Below are 19079 nucleotides of genomic sequence, written 5' to 3' on the forward strand. Positions count from 1 at the left end.
TATATATATATATATATATATATATATATTGTAGCGGCGGGCTATAAAAACGGGGGCTAAACACATAGTTAGTCAGCTTGCATTGTGTAGTATAGTGGGCATAGTGCCAACTGTGTACAGCTGGGATTGGGTGGAAGTATAGTTGTCAAGGATTGGAGGGTTAGCATGCTAATTAGGGAAAATTTAGTTGGCCAATGTTCAAGCCTGGTTGGGCTATATCAGGGATGCTCAGCGCAGATGTTCAGTTGTTCACTTTTGTTTGACTTGGGGTGACTGGATTGATAAAAGAGCAATAAACGGTACCTTTGGGTGCTTTTTAACCTCAAACAGTGTCTGCCTGCTTATTTCGCCACCGTCGCTGCTGAATTAACCTCCCGCTTGGAACCCGCAGCACGCTCGATGTTACACTGGTGTGACAAGTGGGATAAAGAAAACCACCCTGCTCCACCCCCAGAGCGATGGTCTCGTGGAGCGCTTCAACAGGACTCTTTTGGCCCAGCTGGCTATTGTTACCAGTCGGAACCAACGAGACTGGGACCTCCAGCTGCCTCTAATCATGCTGCCGTACCGCACGGCGGTGCAAGAATCGACAGGCTGCTCTCCTGCACTGCTGCTCCTCGGTTTTGAGCTCCAGACACTGGCCAAGCTTGTGTTCGGTCGCCCTCCTGACGCCACAGCTCTCCCTCCTGGACCAGAGTATGCCCAACGCCTACTGGACCGGATCGATGCTGCTCACCAATTTGTCCGGGACTGTTTACTGGCTGCCGGCATACGACAGAAGAGAAATTATGACGTCCGGGAGAAGGGGCGACACTTTAAAGTGGGGGAGTTTGTTTGGGTCTACGGACCTAAATGGAAGAAGGGTTGTTGCCCCAAACTGGACAGCCCCTGGGTGGGACCCTGTCGGATCTTGCAACAGCTGGCCCTCTACTGGGTAGACCAGGTACCCGACGCACCCCAGGGAGCCGACCACCCAGGGCGGCGGGCTATAAAAACGGGGGCTAAACACATAGACACCTTGCATTGTGTAGTATAGTGGGCATAGTGCCAACTGTGTACAACTGGGATTGGGTGGAAGTATAGTTGTCAAGGATTGGAGGGTTAGCATGCTAATTAGGGAAAACTTTAGTTGGCCAATGTTCAAGCCTGGTTGGGCTATATTAGGGGTGCTCAGTGCTGATGTTTGGTTGTTCTCTTTTGTTTCACTTGGGATGACTGGATTGATAAAAGAGCAATAAACAGTACCTTTGGGTGCGTTTCAACCTCAAACAGTGTCTACCTGCTTACTTCGCCGCCATCGCTGCTGAATTAACCTCCCCCTTGGAACCCGCAGCACGCTCGATGTTACTATATGTATATATATATATATAATTTCTGTAAAGTGTGTGTTTTGTTTACTGTTAAACATATTACTTTTTTACTATTTTCACATTGTAAGTAATATGTAAAATGCAGCAGCATGATTTATTGTGTGTTATCGATAGGCTAAAATAAAAAGAAAGTGCGCTACAGGTATTCATCTGATTTGTGTATTGGCCTACTCTACAGATTTATTTATTTATTGATTTTTAAATCATACAACTCATGTCTCCAGACATGTCCGGCTTAGCGAGGGACTACTGATTATGAAAACCTTTTTGATAGAAAAAAAAAATTTAATTTGGGGATGGAGGAGGCCCACTGGAGGTCCATTGCCCACGGCCCACAAAATACTGGCGCCGGCCCTGATAATAGAACCATTTGAACTAATTAAGAAGTTACTGAGTCGAAGAGGAGAACGAAAAGCTAAACTCGCGCCACCGGTAGTTTTTATTCTTTTTGAGCCGGTACAGCTCTAAAAGGAGACTTGGTATTACTTATACTTATATATTACTAAAAATCATCAAAGGTAGACATCACTCTTCCAGTAACCACTGCAGCAGTGAGCGTCTGTTTTCCATTTTAAGTTTGGTTAAAACATATTTACAGACTTCCATGACCAGTCCTCGCCTGAGTGATCTGCTTGTAATGGAACAAAAAAATCATTGGTAAAAAAAAAAAAAAAAACTTGATTTTGATGTCCTGGTTGATATCTTTGCTAAAATGAAGCCTATACAATATTTACTGCTTCACTAGGTTTAGTCATGCAATATTTAAGTTTGTTGCAGAGTTTTATTATTATGGAGAGGGGGCCCCTAAATGCATTCTTTGCCCCTTCCAAGCCTTCTGTGAAGTGACGCTCCTGTGTATGAAAATAATTTAGATATCTTATTTAACATCATGTAATCAAAGAAACTACAAAATGATATAGCAAAAGTCTACCGGAAGCCATAATAGTAGTCCCGTATGTCATACTATATTCAATTTTGTTAGGTATAGGGAAAACTACGATACGAGGTATGTAAAGTTAGCATAACATTATTCAGGTTTTCATTTGACTTTATGAAGCAAAATTAGTTAATTAATTCTATAGGGTGATGCAAAACCTTTGACAATAGCTGTATGTTACTGGATTGTATTGAATTGTGAACATAAAACATTTTTGTGGTGTCAAACTTTTCTTTTGATCGAGCAATTCTACGAATCTTGTAGTTTAAACGTGGCTGTGTAGCTTTCAAGAGAAGGGGAGTGCGGGGCAGATGTATTGTTGATTAACAAATCCGCAGTTTGTTCTACGAATTCACAGAAAAACGGTTGATTCTCAGCAAAACCACAGAAAAATTCAACAGAAAAGCAAATACCATTTTATTACACAACAATCATTTCAAGAGTTAGTAAATTATAGTATTAAGCATTTCAAACATAACACTTAGAAAAGGGCTTGCGATTTCAGTTTAGCATTTCATATAGCTTTTGCATTTCAAACCATTGTCCAAACAAGCTTAAAGTCTTTTCCAGCATACTGGTGCTATATGAGAATGAACATATTTCTGCCATAAAAAGTCATAAAACAGAACCACCACACTGCAGCCCTGCCTTTGAATTGCTTTGAGGTTCCCAGGCCAGGCATTTTATTATGACAAGGTAGTTGAAGGTCAAAAGTGTAGAAAACAAAGCCAAACACAAAACAGTGGTCTGTAAATAAGGTACAGTAAACTTTCTTCTCACGGAGGAGGGCAGTCTGTGGCATTTACGTTTTATTTGTTGTGGGTTTTTGCCTTGGCTTTTCCAAAGACTTATTTAGGCCATGTAGAGGTGGGAAAAAATATTGGAAACACCTACACTATGTAACACACACTTGTGTACAAGGGTTGGCCTGTCCCTGCGTGATGGGTTAATAATTATGTAAATGGATACCTAGCATGCTGTCTGTAAGATTAAAAAAAAAACCCTTGGAAATTGGTTTCAGTTATGATTAGCAAGACAACAGAGATTGGTTGGCAGGTGTTTTCATATTGAAGACGTCACAAAATACTTATTTATACACAAGGACTGTAAAAGAGGTGACTCACTGGGCTATTTTTTGTCAATTTCTACCCCCAACTTCCCTCTGTTGTTTAAATAAAATCTTATAATTAACACATTGTTTAATTGAGGACATTGGTGCATGAACTTGATAAGCCCCACTTTTTTTAACCAAGAAGGTTTCGCTCTTAATATAACAGAACCCTTTGATTAAATTGCAGTTACTCATGTTATGACGGAGGGAAAAAAAAAAAAAAAAAAAAAACTCTGTGAAATAGTTACAGAAAACAAATAAATAAAAACGTTAATCGGTTAATGATGTTCAACAGCGGGGATTCTGATAAAGTGAGGCTGAACCTTGTGTACCAACAATTATAACCATCGTAAACAAACTGAACTGTCGACAAGGGATATGAAGTTCAGAAACGGCTAAACTACGGACACATGTATAGTGTGTACACCAACAAATTCTGGAAGCAACTGTTTTTTCACAGGTGTGTGTGTGTGTGTGTGTGTGTGTGTGTGTGTGTGTGTGTGTGTGTGTGTTTGTGTGTGTGTGTTTTTTAAGCAATTATTTCGAAAATAGTGTTTTCTGGTAAAATGTTGCAAAATGTTAAGGCTGGTTGATTTACAAATAAAATTAAGCCAAATTAAGACCAGTGTGCATAAAAAACGATGCTACTTAGATATTCAGAGCCTGTCACTTTTTTTTCTGGTAAATAAAACAAAAGTATTTATGCTTTGTAGAGAGGCGGATGTATGAACTCTGGTCTGGCAGCTCTCCAGCGGTAGTAAAAGGCTGCACAGTGTGCGTTTCTGGTTTGGTACAGTACCTTCCAGCAGACACACACGCACACTGAGACAGTGGCTGGCACTGACAAGGCGAAAGAACACAAGAATAAAAAACAAAGAAGGGAAACAAAATCGAAATAAAAGATCCCTGAGTGTCGGTATTGGAAACGACTCGCTTCTGTCTGGAAGTGATCAAGACTGGCTCACTATTACTTTCCGATTCCATAAAACCCATTGCCAGATCGTGCGTTTTTAAGTGATATGTTGTGTTCGAGGTGTCTTTTCCAGTTGTTGGTACCTCATGACTGCCGCTGACATCCAGTCCTGTCACCTTTTGCAGACGCTGTAAGAAAGAAAAAAAACGGTAAGCGCTATGCCATTTTACTGTGATTTGAAGAGCGTGTTTGGCATTCTGTTTATGTTCACGATACACGCGATATATTAATTTGAGTGAACGTTCGCGTTGATCCATTCCTTCATTTAGCACGTTGTTTGGTTATTAAAAAAAAAGAAAAATACATAACTACACGACCCAGCCAGTCACAGACAGCGTATTTTGTTCTTCTATTTGGTGCTGAATTTACACGGAGACGTCTGATTGTTTAAAGAAACAGCGCTACTTTTACACAGTAAGCTCAAAACGGCCTTCTAGTATTTTGTGTTTATGCCGAGGACACACGGAGTTCATACTCAGTTAACATATAAGGATGCACACGCAGTGGTAGTGTTAATTATGGAGATGTATGTTTTAAACAAAACGCAGAAGATATATTACATATGTTACTGCGTTGGATTATCCAAAAACTGATTTCGACCCATTTTTTTAAATGTATATTGTTGATTAAAACGGAGTGTGTACAGTACACGGGGACAGACAGCATCTCTGGGCTTGCATGTTATTTTCTAGACATCTGCTTTTTCAGCCCGCCTAGTTCGTGCCACGCTAAGGCGCTCTCAAACTTTACCTGTTGTGGAGTGGGCGTTTTTTTTTTTTTTTTAATAACAGCAACACAGGTACTTTGACAGTTTTCGTGGGCGTTCCGTCGGGTTTTGTTTTGTAACACGATGGCATGGAATATAAGATAAGAGCAACACTTCGTGGAAATTAAAGGCCAGATAAACGAACCTTTACTCTTTACCCCTGCGGTAGCGTTGTAGCAAGAAATCGTGGCAGTTATTTAATTGGACGGGAGGAAATGCTGAATTTGTGCTGGGTTGTTTGACAATAATATATTCGGTAGTTTTGATTCTTTTCCAATATATACTGTAAAACCCCTAAAACCATGAGCTTTTTAATGTAGTGCGTTTCTGTGCATTGACACTCACTTGACTCTGCAATGTGGTTTCCTGCACCTGTGTATCGCAGCACCCATCCTGTACAACCTTCCTCCCCCCGCGCCTTCCATTGTTGAACGCAGAAGCACGCTATAAGTAGGCAAAAAACAACATTACGTATGAAAAAACAAAAACAAAATAGGTTCAGTTAATCCAGTAATAGTACTGCAAAATGTTAAATGGACAATGTTAAATCGACGAAATAAATGTCGACTAGTCAAATAAAAAATTGAGTCGCCTGAAAGAAAAACAAATAACTGTCAGTCCAGGCATCAATCGCACTTTAAGTCACTGTCAGGTGGAGGGAAGTGCACTTGCGGGTGCAGTGATTTAACTTATAAATTATATTTTATAACATTAATATGTTTAGTTTAAAAAACAAACAGTTTTAAAATATAGTAAACAAACAAAGTGTTACAAATGTATGTTCACAAATAGAACACCACACATGATCAGATGCATTATTTTTTATTTTAGTTTTTTAATTGGAGACAAGTTGACCGAATGGACTATTTTTACCTCATCTATCAGACTCTGTCAAGTTAGTAGTTGTTCTACCACTAACTAGAGGTTACAACAATATTTGTAATGTTAATGAAAGAGGCAAATTGAAGGTCCAGTATGCAGTAGGCAGAAGCCGATATGCAGAGGAATATCTCCTCACACCTTCACAGGGGACAGAAAGATTCTGCGCACTTACACTTTTTATTTGTTTGTTGTGCATTGTCCAAAATCCTTTTTGTTTATTATCAGACAACAGAGGGCACCATTGCTGCTGTTTTAATAAGTCAGAAATGACAAAGGACAGAAACACAAGTTAAAATGACAAAGGACAAACACACGGTGAAATAACAAAGGACAGAAACAGAGTGAAATGACAAAGGACAAAAACACAGTGAAATGACAAAGGACAAAAACACACAGTGAAATAAGAAAGGACAGAAACACACAGTGAAATGAGTTTCGGAAGCATCTGTGAAATGATTGCCACCATACACGGGCCCAGTGGGCATGCTGTTACTAATATTGGCAGTTGAAGCAGGTGGTTATATGTGATTTCTCCAAGCTCTGCTATAGCAAGAGAAGCCAAACACAAACTAAAAAGATAATGTTTTTTGTTAGACAGTTTTTAGTGCTAGTGAAAGAGGCAATGGCTCTGTCTTTAGCAGGGGACAGCGATACAGTGCCATAACAATACTTACATTATCCTGAGGTGGAAGTGAGAACAATGTAATGGATGAAAATAATATCTTAGACTGACAAACCCAATGGTACAAATGTGAATACTATCCATTGTACCTCATAGAAAAGGGTGTTGTTTACCTTTATAAAAGTTCACCATAGTAAAGTGTAATAAAGCATCGTGAAAACATGCCAAATCTAGCGGGGGATGGCAAAGCATATTAAAAATGTGGCATATCATGGTAAACTATGGTAAATGCACAGTATATAGGAAAAGCAAGGGAAAACTGCAAAATGACAGTGCTGGTTTACCATGGCAACCCCTTTTAAGTGTGATTACAAACCCTCCATTTGATTACCTGTTTTTTTCAGGTGTACCCTCTACACCCATTCTGTATACTGGATCCTGATAGTCTGTTCAGCCGATTCGTGGTTCTTGCTGAATCCATCTGTTAGAACTGTAAGGTTTGTGAATGAAGGTAAACATGAATTAACTCCTGTGTTACGCTACAAGAATGAGACCAGACCATGTTTAAAATGTTAACAATGTTTACCATTCATTAGTTTCAAATACCCACCTTATATTCTACATTGAACATTATTGTTTAGATACAGTATGTGCCACTAGTATTAATAGAGATAGGCAATTGATCAGATTACCTGAACTCCTGGAGAGAGCCCTCAGACTGATACACTGATGATCTGGAGGTATTGGGAGCTTCTCTGTCTGTGTCCCCTCTATGCCTTTATCTTACTAAATTATCATTAGAAATTATTTATTTAGCTGTTACCCGATTCAGGTGCCACCAACCAGTAACTACTTTTACAATATTACTGTAGTTAATTGTTTACCATATTTCTATCTTTCCCATACATTTCTGCACATGTTCCAATCGCCAATTATTTTAAACCTAAGATACTTGTGCCAAAGTCACCTCCAGCAAACTGGTTTAACATTATATTTTCACTACAGAGCTCCATCCAATCATTTTTCTGCTACATGTCACAAGGTGCCCTCTGTCGAGCACTAGACAGAAGAGGAGAGGAGAGGTCTTCATGTGTTACATCCATAGTTAGTGGCTGCATTACAAAACCTGACAATTCAAATATCCTCCTATTATTCATATTTTTATACTGATAATTTGTCAACTTGAAACGACATGACACATATTCACATTTCTTTCCACATACCTGGCAATTTATTGTTAGTGACACGTAAATAGTGTAGAATTGACAAAACCATTCTATAAATCTTACCTGTTATGCACTTCTATTTGTTATGTGTGTCTCAAATGTCAAGTCCCTGTTATTGTTAACATGTGTTTTTTCTTTATTTTCATGATATTTGGTACTACACAATGTTAAAGAAATCTATGTTTGCAAGCAATGCTTTTAGACTGTTTTGCACTTCCTCGGTCATTTCACCTGGAGGGTGAAATTGTCCTGTCTGGCCATCCGTCCGTCCGCCCCGCCCCCATTCAGTGTCTTCATTCCTGTCAATAACCAATGAGCTGCTTCCCTTACTGACTGAAGTGCTTTCGGCCAGTAACATGTGATGACCCAGAAGACACTGATAGGGTGAAATGGCCCAGACCCAAGTATAACATATTTCTTGAAAAAGAAAGATAACATTCAAACTTGCTCTAATCTATGGTAGTACCAGATATCATGATTTAAAATGAAAATACATATTTGCTATAACATGTGTTTCTTTCAAAACTACACACTGAAGACCTGTTTAGCGAATGGAAGTGCAAAATAGGTCTTATTTGTAACATTATTTTGCTAGCTACAACTTTAGGTACAAGTGGAAGGATCAAATCAGATGATTACGAAGAACCAAAAATGTAATGATAGAAAACAAAAAAACACATATTCACAGTTGTGTTTCCATAATTGGTAACACTGTAAAATAAACGCAGCATAATGGATTCTGACTGAATACCACAGGAACAACCCCATGAATGCCTTCTGCACTTCCTGTGAGAAGTCATTCATTTTGAATTCAGCCCCGGTAGTCCGTGTGGATTTAATTACCTGTATTCATTCCGTGGTCGTTTGTAACAAATAATGTAGATCACATAGTATAAGGCTTAATGCATGAATGAACACTTCTCACAGTCCCCTGAATGCAAGTATTACACAAGTGATCAGCATGGTTTGTTACAAATGAACATGGAATGAATACGAGTAATTAAGTCCACATGGATTAACCGGGGTGAATTAAAAATGAATTAGTTCAGAACTCAGAGGAGTGCCAAATATATTCAGGTGTTATTCCTGTGGGATTCAGCTGGAATCCATTAGGAATCTGTAGCCATTATTCTAAAATGCTACCCCCGTAATTATTTCCTCTCTTCGGTTTCTACATTACAACAAAGAAAGAAGATCGCTTTTGTCATTTCGTCATCATCCAGCGCAGTGATTTTAATAAAACATGGATATACTTAAAATAAATACGCATATTTTTGTGCTGGATATTCCTTGAGCTTGTTATTTCGGCTTCTTTTTTAAAATATGCTGCCTCTGGCAGTATATCCGGGCTGTCTTAGTTAATCTTGAGAAATTCTCAACAACACCAAATACACAAGATGCTTGATGAAATCATATTGTGTGTCCCTCTGCACTGTGCTAATTGAATTACTGTATTTTATTAGGCAATGTGCTGCGCTGCCTTATTACATCTAATGAATAGTCAAGGGCTGGTTAAGAAAAGGCAATATGAGGACACAGGAGTCAAATAGACTGCTGTGATTAATTATTCATCATCTGCACTGCTTTTGTAACCCTTTTCTGCTCAGTGAAGATGTTTATTGTAACTTGCTGGATAAAGACTGCAAGGGGAGTAGCCAGGAGAGAGGCAGATTATTCGGGGAAATTAAATGTTGCATCTCAGTTGGTCTGTTCTGGGTTAATTAAAAGTTGGTAGAACAACATGAAGCTAAGGGGTTCTGAGATAACGTAAAGCTGGATTTTTATTAGCATTTTACAGCACTGAGAATCACCCTGGATAGATGCAATGCAGTCCCTTATAAAAGTTTAACACAGTAATTATGCACACTATTTTTGCAGTTTTTTCATGGTTTTCTCATAGTTATACTGTGCATTTGCCATAGTTTACCACAGTTTTCCATATTTCTTTTTTAATATGTTTACCATAACTTGCTATAATTTGCGATGCTTGCCTATGATTTACTAAGCTGTACACTTTGCAATGCCTTTACTGTAGGGAACTTTTATAAAGGGTGCTGTAAAATTCTCTAAAAATCAATCTGTGACTTATCCCAGGAGAGTATAGGTTGATCAAATCAACTCGTAAGTCAAGAAGACAAAGTTCCTTCATCAGTATGGTGGTTTAGAGCTGGGGTGGCCAAAGTTGGCCCTTCCACTCCTGGTCTTTGTTCCAACCCTGTTCTAAATTGTTTGATTGAACCAATTAAACCTGCACCCAGACCCTGAAGTAGTTCGTTATATCATTTTACCTGTTAAACCAGGAGTGGAATGGCTCTCCAGGACCGTGATTAGATAGCCCTGGTTTAGACTATGGTGGGAATTTCAATAAGAAGGGCTGGTCCTTTGTTTTGAGGATAGTTACTACGAAGAGTACAGTCAGTAGCCCCACATTACATATGTATGTATTTGTATGATATTTGCAGTCATTCCAAGTGGCTCTAATTGCAGTAACTCACATACTGTGCTGCTGTATTTAAAGAGCATCTTGGTACTGCTCTGAAAGTTATCTTAAATTTAGTCATATTCCTCTTGTTTAGATTTGTAGATCACTTTCTGTTTCAGTCGTTTTATCCTGGTGACTTTTTAAAACTCACAAGTTTGAAGCACCCCTGTGACTTCTGTAGAGCTCTCTAACATGTCTATTCTCTAAGTGCAGCTTATACACCAGAGTGTAGTAGTCAATAGGCGGCCCATGGGCCCAAATCTGGACCACCAGTAGATTTTCCGTGATTGAGAGAGAATTTGTATTGACATGTTCCAACCCCCTATAAGAGACACCATCAGTTTCAGCCAATAAAAAGTCTGAATCAGTTTCTTGTGAAAAATAACATTTCTCACTGTAAACTCATCTGCTCTGTCATATTGTCGGAAACAGTTTTGTTTTACTCTGTTTTCACCAATGGCTGTGTATGCATAACGTTGTGCAAACGATGGCGTGTAAAAAAAAAAAAAAAAAGTTGATATTGAGAAACGTTCTGCTATAGAATGGATGGACTGCTTTATTTTGCCAAATCGTTCAGAAAATGTGGGAACAGCAAGTGGGACTGTGAAACAAAGCATTTGGAATTTGACTGTCCATATCCTCAGGTCTGCACTGTAAAATCAAACAAGATTGCAGCTTTAAAAGGTGGTTATTTCCGGAGCACAGATATTATTTCCAGGGCTACAAGCGCTCAAGAGAAGGCAACCAAAGCGTCATTTAGGTGTGTGTGCATATTGGAAAAACACAGGAAATCATTTAATAAAACAATGCATGGTTACCACAGCAGAAACCAAAGAGACTAAGAAAGATGCCTTCAGACATCATCTGTCAAACACAACAGCTATTCGGTGCAGTGAGTTAATTGCACAGGATGTTTTTAAGCAGTTGTGTGAAAAATTTAAGAGGCACATTTTCCGTGGTGGTGGATGAATCCTGCAACATCGGTGACACAGCTCAGCTGGCCTCGTATGTTCTGTTTTTTTGATCAGGAAACATTTGTGGAGGATTTCTTAACCCTGATACCACCACACAACAATCTCAAAACAGGTGAGGTTTTGTTTAATTACCAGGCTGCACTTTGTGCTGTTGTAATGTCAATGGTGATAAGAATTGTTAACTTTCTTTGACCCAAGTCAACATTGCAACACAGGCAATTTAAGAGCTTTCTGTCTGAAGTATATGCTGATTATGATGACCTGTTGGTGCAGAGTAACATCCACTGGCTAAGCGGAGGGAAAGTCCTAAAGAGGCTGTGGGAAATTGGAGTTCATGTCATAGAATCTGCATACAATGCCCGGTCAAAAAGCAGAATAACTCATTTTTGAGAGATGGCACAAGTATTAACATTCTGGCCTTCCTTGTTGATTTAACAGACCATTTGAATGATTCAAAAGCTTCAAGAGCGAAATCACAATGTACCATTTTCAAGAATAACTTTGGAAACCTAATCTAATGACTCTAATGACTGCTTGCACACAGCTGCTTATGATGCTGGACATTTTAAAAGAAGCAAGGTGAAACGAAACGAGCCACCTCTGGCGCAATGGATGTAGCTCCAGTGGCTAAAAGATTACTTCCAGAAGTTCACATACTGCTCCGCTTGCATTACACGATGCCGGTAACCACAGCACAGCCGAAAAGTGCTTTTCATCTTTTTGTCGCATAAAAAAATATTTACGATAAAAAATGACACAGAATAGACTGACTTGATTTGTGAGTGTAGCCATAAGGAAACCCTCGCCCTGACAGATATAACCTCAGTTGCATCAAAATTTGCACAGAGAAATACAAACAGACAGGAATTCTTTGGAAAGTGTTTTTGCTTTCATTCTGTTGTGTTCCAAATAACCATGTTAAGTGTTGTAGTGAGTAACCTCTCTACAATATTATTTAATATAAATATTTCTCGTTATATAAACTTTTCACTAGGTAAGTTAATTATTGCTGACCTCACATAACATGTCTTTATTTTAGGCAATCTGTAAATCATCGTACCCGAAGTTTTAAAATTTTATCTATTATATATATATATATATATATATATATATATATATATATATATATATATATATATATATATATATATGCATCAAAATAAACTTATCACTGTTATAACACATTTATTTTCGAAAAAAAATAAGGTATATAGATGGACATTGACAAAATGTTTTTGGTTTCTTTTTAATCACTCGATCATTCATCCTTGGCCATGACACACTTGAGTGACTATGACTGAAGCATATGCACTTAATCACCTAATTAATGAGACAGTTGATTGGACACTGGATATGGAGTGATTTCAGCTGTTGAGTTGCAATCTTGAATAAAAGCAATAAAGAAAATCACAGAAAAAAAAAACAACAGTATGCCATTTCTGTCAAGAGAGCAGCGCCTTTGTGCAAACGGCATGTTGGAGGCTAGACTAGGGCAATGTACTGTAGCTCGCCGTCTTGGGTGCTCACAGCCAGCAATTTCAAACCTGGCAAGATGGTATGACCAGACACACTCTTGTAATGACAGAAAATCAACTGGGAGACCAAGAGTCTTACAACACCTGCCCAAGATCGACAGATCATTTTGCAGCATCTTCGTGATGTCAATTGTTAATCAGTACAATAAAAAGTCACTACACCGTCTCTAAAACAGTTTGTCATTTTTGATCACAGCTAGTGAATCTTATCCAGATATAAGTGATACATTTTTTTCGATGCTCAAATGTAAGTGATACGTTTTTTTTGATGCTAAACTAATGCTTGAACGAGTATTCTTATAGTATATATATATATATATATATATATATATATATATATATATATATATATATATATATATATATATATATATATATAAAGGTACCATGTTTTTGGTTAAATACAAATACTTAATTCAAGATAGAGAAACTAAACATACAATTTCAATGCAGGAATTGTTAAAATAAACAAACCAGATTTTTTCCATCTAATAATGTAATCCAGTCATATCACCTTAAATATGGTGATAGTAGGCTACTATAAGGAGAAGATCAATGCCCATACCCCCCTCCCCCACTTGATGAGGCTCTCCACAACCTTTGAACGTGCGTATCAATGCCCCGGAAGCAGCTTGTTATGGACGCTTCAATCTAAGCTTCTCTGAATTAAACCTTCGGCCCAAATGTTGTTTAGAGCAAATGTTTCTTCTTCCCTAAGCAATCTGGCTCATGGTGTGTCTCAATCGACAAAAATATGGCTAAACAGAATAAACAGAAATGTTCCTTGCAGAAGTGAAACCTTCACGCAGGCGTGGCTGTTTGTTATTTTGTCGGCTTATGAACGGCTGTGATGCATTTTGTCTCGCTCAACCCGGGTCAAAGCATGTCGACCCACATCATGAGGTGGGTCACTGCGACCTGGGTCAACCCAGGTATGACCCAGGCACTTGGTTTCACAGTATTCAGTACAAAAAATTATTGACTACCCCTGCTTTAACCTATCCCCATGCAACAGTGTACCCCCAGTGGATGTAAGAAATCAATGCATCACTCTGCTATAACAATTACGGATTGCAGGTACAACAAGAAATGCACATGTTTGTTAAATTATTATAACTCAAATAGTTCCATATGTTGCATTATAGACTGAACTAGATCTTTCAACCAATTAGAGCTCACTTTTTAATCCGAGTTCCACTTTCAGTTGTTGTTTTCTCCATGTCAGCACAGTTGATGTCACCTGGTTTATAAAATCTTACCTGAGGCACCTCACGGAATCCCATTCAACTGCAAAGCCCAATCAAAACGGTGACATCACAATGGACCTCATACCACTTAACTATATTCTCTTCCTCAACCTTTTCCCTCTTTTCAATGAAATTGACAATGGACTAAAGGTTGGTAATGATCAGTAAGCAAAAGCAGCTGGAACTAATGTGTTAATAATAAAGCAGTAAATAATAGTTACATGATGGTGATTGTCTATCTTGATTGTGTGTGATATTTCATCATACACAGACGTTCGGCGTCCTATAACCCTATATTAGGATCAGATGTGCAATGCCCTTCACAATGTATTAATCAAATATAGCCTGACACCGGGTCATTGTGTTTCCCAACGCTCCCTCAGGAGAGTAAATTGTTGCAGATGGGAGTGGTTATGCATCCCTTCACAGCACTGGACCAGACTCTTCCTCTTGCATTTTGTATCCATGGAAAGCAGTAATCCTGAGAGTTGTGTTTCATACAATTGCAAGCACCTGGCTAATTGGAATATAACCAGTTAGTTTCAGAGGCAGCAGGTTCATTGCAGCTAGCCATAGCTTTGTTAGGATTGTAACCCTTTTGAAATTGAGTGGGTAGCCTCAAAGTATTGCATCCTGCGTGCAGAATGAAATGAATGAAGGAAACTCGAGATGAATTATTATTGCAATAAATCTCTTCACAACAATAGAGCTGTTGTTAAATAGTTAGTTTATCAGGGTTGGTTTCGTTCCAGGTATTAAAGGGCGTTTTGTCAGCATGTCAATGTTGTTAGATGTCAATGTTTTGTCAGCATGTCAAGAAAGTTAGATAAGTCTGGCCAGCAGCCACCATGCTGGAGGGGACGAGGAGGATTAATCACAAAGGGAGCAACGTTTTCTTTCTAGATCTCACCAGTCTTTACACAGCGCAGGGCATTCAGAATTGATGGTGCAAGCTTACCCCTACCCAAAATCACAGGAACACAGAGGTCTTTTAAAATGCAGGAAACAGTCACTTGGTAGTGTTCACAGGTATAAATACTTATTTTGGCACTGGATACAGCGCACAAATTACAACTGACTAACACCGACTAGCAGATTGTACCTTCAGTGACTTACATCCCCACAGACAAGATCACTACTGACCTAATAATTCTCTCTCCTAAAGAAAGACACAGCATTTTATAATCCCCAGCCCTGCCTACTCCTAACACAATTTTTAAAAATGAAACTCTTATTTTACATTCATACATTACATTCTTGGTTAACGCAGGCTGGCACATCACACAGAGCGAGGCAATCCAAACACAGACGAAGGGCGGGCGCGAACCCGGGACCTCTCGCACTAAAGCATAGTGCCGATACCGCTATACAAAAAAGGCACCTTTGCATGTTTTCTTGTGTGATTACGTCACCTGCTAGCCCTGCTACTGCCTTCCCCCGTGCACGCTACAATACTTTCACAATAAAACATTAATATATTTTACATTAAGCTTGTTTCTTCTCATTTATACGTGTTTGTTTAACCTGCATACATAGCGTCTTTGTTTACCAAACCCGCTCGTTATATTATATTGTTTACCCATTATTATCATTGCCATTATTATTCTTTTGTCCCAAACCATTACCAGTAAAGACTGAAAATTATCATGACCCCTTCTATTTGAAGATTACCGAACATATGACTATAACAAACCCTTGTTCCACATGTATACCTACGACAACTTCATTAAGGGAAGCGCCCTAATCTAAATACAGCAACACACCGTAGAGTTGTTATGATTAAATCGAAGTTTTGGATCAATTACATTCCTCATTATATACTGTAAATACTGGATAATCGATTCAATTACATCTTTGAACGTGCATAGTTAATAACATTAACTAAGTTTATCTTGCCTAGCTATTTACAGTATTTCTGCCAAAGACAAGCAGTGGGCGTGTTCTTCTCCTGCTTGTGTTAACTAGCATCATATTTACTAGTCCCATCCTACCAGCGAATCAGTTTTGAAAATGCTTTGTAAGTACCCCCCTTTGTGTATTCTAAACAAAAAGAAAATGCGCCGACTTGAATCAAGGGCAGGACGACAGGCTTGTATTCCTGGCAAACAGCCTGTAAATTGTGCACATTGAAGAAAACTGACTGTATATAGTTTGCACGTCTTTGGAGTTTTAAAAAAACTGTTATATAATTAATATTTAACAGTAGTCAATGTTAAAATAAATAAATGATCAGTGATGTTAAACACAATTTTGGGGTAACGATCAACTTGACATATAGCGGGTATGCATATTGTGATAAGTAAATCAATGCATTATTATTATTATTATTATTATTATTATTATTATTATTGATTTTAGGCAGAATTTCCGCAATTTGTCTTTGCAATGTGTGATGCAATGTGTGATGCTGCAGCTCTGACTAAATTTAAAAAAAAAGACATTTTTCATAAACTTGTGTTTAGTTTATATAGGTTACATTCTAAAGTACTGTAATCTGTTTGGAATAAATATTTTAGAACACCCCTGTAGTATGTTAAACTTGCTTTAGGCTTCTTGCAAATGTTGTGTTTTTTTCTCCCTGACATTACCAAGGCATAATTACCCCTCGCATTCAACTGTTGTGCACAAGCTTTTAATAAACAGCAATGATATTACAATAATCACATCGGGGAGAGAGGAATGTAGCGAAATGTATGTGGGTGGTATAATCATCGATATCACCATGTAGATTTAGAAGTGAGTAGTTTTGAGATTTATGATTATACTGTAAATTTACAGTATAATCTTAAATCTCGAAAAACTACTCACTTCTAAATATTTTGTATTCATTTTTTTATTACTTTAGTATAAATACTTGTTAATTTGGATTCATATGTTGTTTTTTTCTGACTTTATGTGAACGAAAAGACACAAAAGCGCCCGTTTTCCCATTGGAAATAGTAATATTTCAAATTATCACTGTCCTGGTCACAAAAGCAAAGTTTGTGGGGAATAATAGCCATTTTCTATACTTTTGAGGCATAAGAAATTAGGAAATAACACTTACTACCCAGGAACAAAAATTGTGTTACATAGTGTATTTATTTGAAAGATTATATTTTGTGTGCCCAACTAATTGATTGCTATTTTGAGGCTTAACCGACAGCCCTAGTAGACCGTCATATGTCAAATACACTTGATCAACAGCATGCACAATACATAGTTAACCATGGCTCTGTCGCCAGTAGAATACACAATAATAATCACAATAACAGGCAATATTACAATATTGCAATATTCAGTATTACAGTGAGGGTCTCACCCTTACAAATCCCCTATACTGTTCTCACAACGACTGATTTAAATGTGCTGATCCGACAAAACACTGTCAGCTCTACTCACACAATCCTAGCAGCAAACCCGGGCTACTTTCAGAAACTCCTCTGCCACTATTCTGTTTTGTGGCGCAACAATTAATAAGCTTCCATGTCTGTGTCCTATAGATGTCATGCCTGATTACCTAGTAGCAAGTCTACTAGGTACTGTGTGGGCCAATGTATTCCATATTCTATATTCAATGTTTATACAGTCTTTTCCATATATAATTATGATTAGATTAATCATTGTCCAAAATGTTCTCGAGGAAGGGGGTACTCTGCCCCCCCCCCCCCCCTCCATTCTTTAATTCATTCCTATGTTTTAAAAGGAGAAACCTGATAGTAAACATGCACATTTTCCATGGTTAGGGACATGCACACATGCTAATACTGTCCTAAATTAAGACAGCTGTAGTTAGTCACGCAATTGCCATATTAAAGAGATTAAAGCAAGATTCCAGCTTCTTGCTTCCTAAAAAAAACTAAGCAGAATGTTGTACTGTACACTGCTTCACACAGTCACTGGCTTTTTACACTGTATTATACCCATCTGGGTTTCATTGTATGTTACTGTGTTTAAACTTTTAATTAGGGCGGTAAAACTCGGAAATATTAAAACTAACATCTGGCCCAGACTCAGCTTTAATACAAAAATGTGCTACTCAGTTTAAATTGCCCTTCCCTAAGTAATGGAATTTTGCTAAAGCTGAGGGAACACTAAGCTACTTTTGACCTAGTTTGAGGCAACTTTGCAGTATCAAACCTCGAGTCTTGCCTGGTGTGCCATGCTGTGCCTGAAACCTAAGCCCCTTTCACATTGGCGTGCTCTTGCCGGTCAGCTATACGATTTCACACTGCTTTTTGAAAATGCAGGCACTACCTGGGTGTCAGAAGTAAGTAAATGCATTTTCCCTGATGCAGCTTGTTACAGACGCTTCTATCCAAGCTTCTCTGGATTGAACTGTCGGCCCAATTGTTGATTAGAGCAAATGTTTCTTCATCCCTGTCTCGTGGTGTGTCATAGTCAACAAAAATATGGCTAAACAGAATAAACAGAAATGTTCCTTGTGGAAGTGAAACCTTCAAGCAAGCATGGCTGTTTGTTATTTCGTCCTCTTACGAACGGCCATCATGTATTTTGTCGGTACAGTTCAGTCACACTGTAGTGTGGATGCTTCACAATCAGAACTATTGGAGCTGTTAAAAAGTAAAATATTAAATCCGAGCGTTAGTCAAGAGCTTCCTATTTTAATTTTACAGTTTCATTTTCCAGACTTTATTTTCACCTATTCATTCAGCCCCAGCGTTTGCTGTATCACATCCTGTAGCAGACCCCTGAATGAGTTCAATACCAGCAGCACAATGCTCTCAAGAGTGCACCCACTAAACTTGCCCCTCTGCAACACTCTGCCTCTAGTGGATGTAAGGAATACACCAGTATGAACTACAACAGAGTGCAGAGTGTTGCAGGGGGGACAGGTTAACGCATACACTTGATGTACCAGCTGTACTTAGAGAAAAGACTTGTTTGAGAGCTCTATTGAAGCCACAGGGGTGGCTTGAACTTCTGGGACCCCAGGATGTGATGACTGAAATCG

The 19079-nt window shown here is 38.4% G+C and overlaps 1 protein-coding gene across 2 annotated transcripts in view; it reads left to right on the forward strand.

Moving 5' to 3' along the window:
- The first annotated feature begins 4176 nt into the window (after positions 1 to 4176).
- LOC121318568 (proline-rich protein 5-like) overlaps positions 4177 to 19079 on the forward strand; it is a 65144-nt gene continuing 50241 nt past the window's right edge. Inside the window, exons 1-2 of one of the 2 annotated variants that reach the window (XM_041255381.1) lie at positions 4177 to 4540; positions 7066 to 7172. The gene's annotated coding sequence lies outside the window, so the exon portion shown is untranslated. The remainder of the gene's footprint in view (positions 4541 to 7065; positions 7173 to 19079) is intronic. The other variant, XM_041255380.1, reaches the window with a different exon arrangement.

The sequence above is a fragment of the Polyodon spathula genome, chromosome 7 (genome assembly GCF_017654505.1).
Source record: "Polyodon spathula isolate WHYD16114869_AA chromosome 7, ASM1765450v1, whole genome shotgun sequence".
NCBI lineage: Eukaryota > Metazoa > Chordata > Actinopteri > Acipenseriformes > Polyodontidae > Polyodon > Polyodon spathula.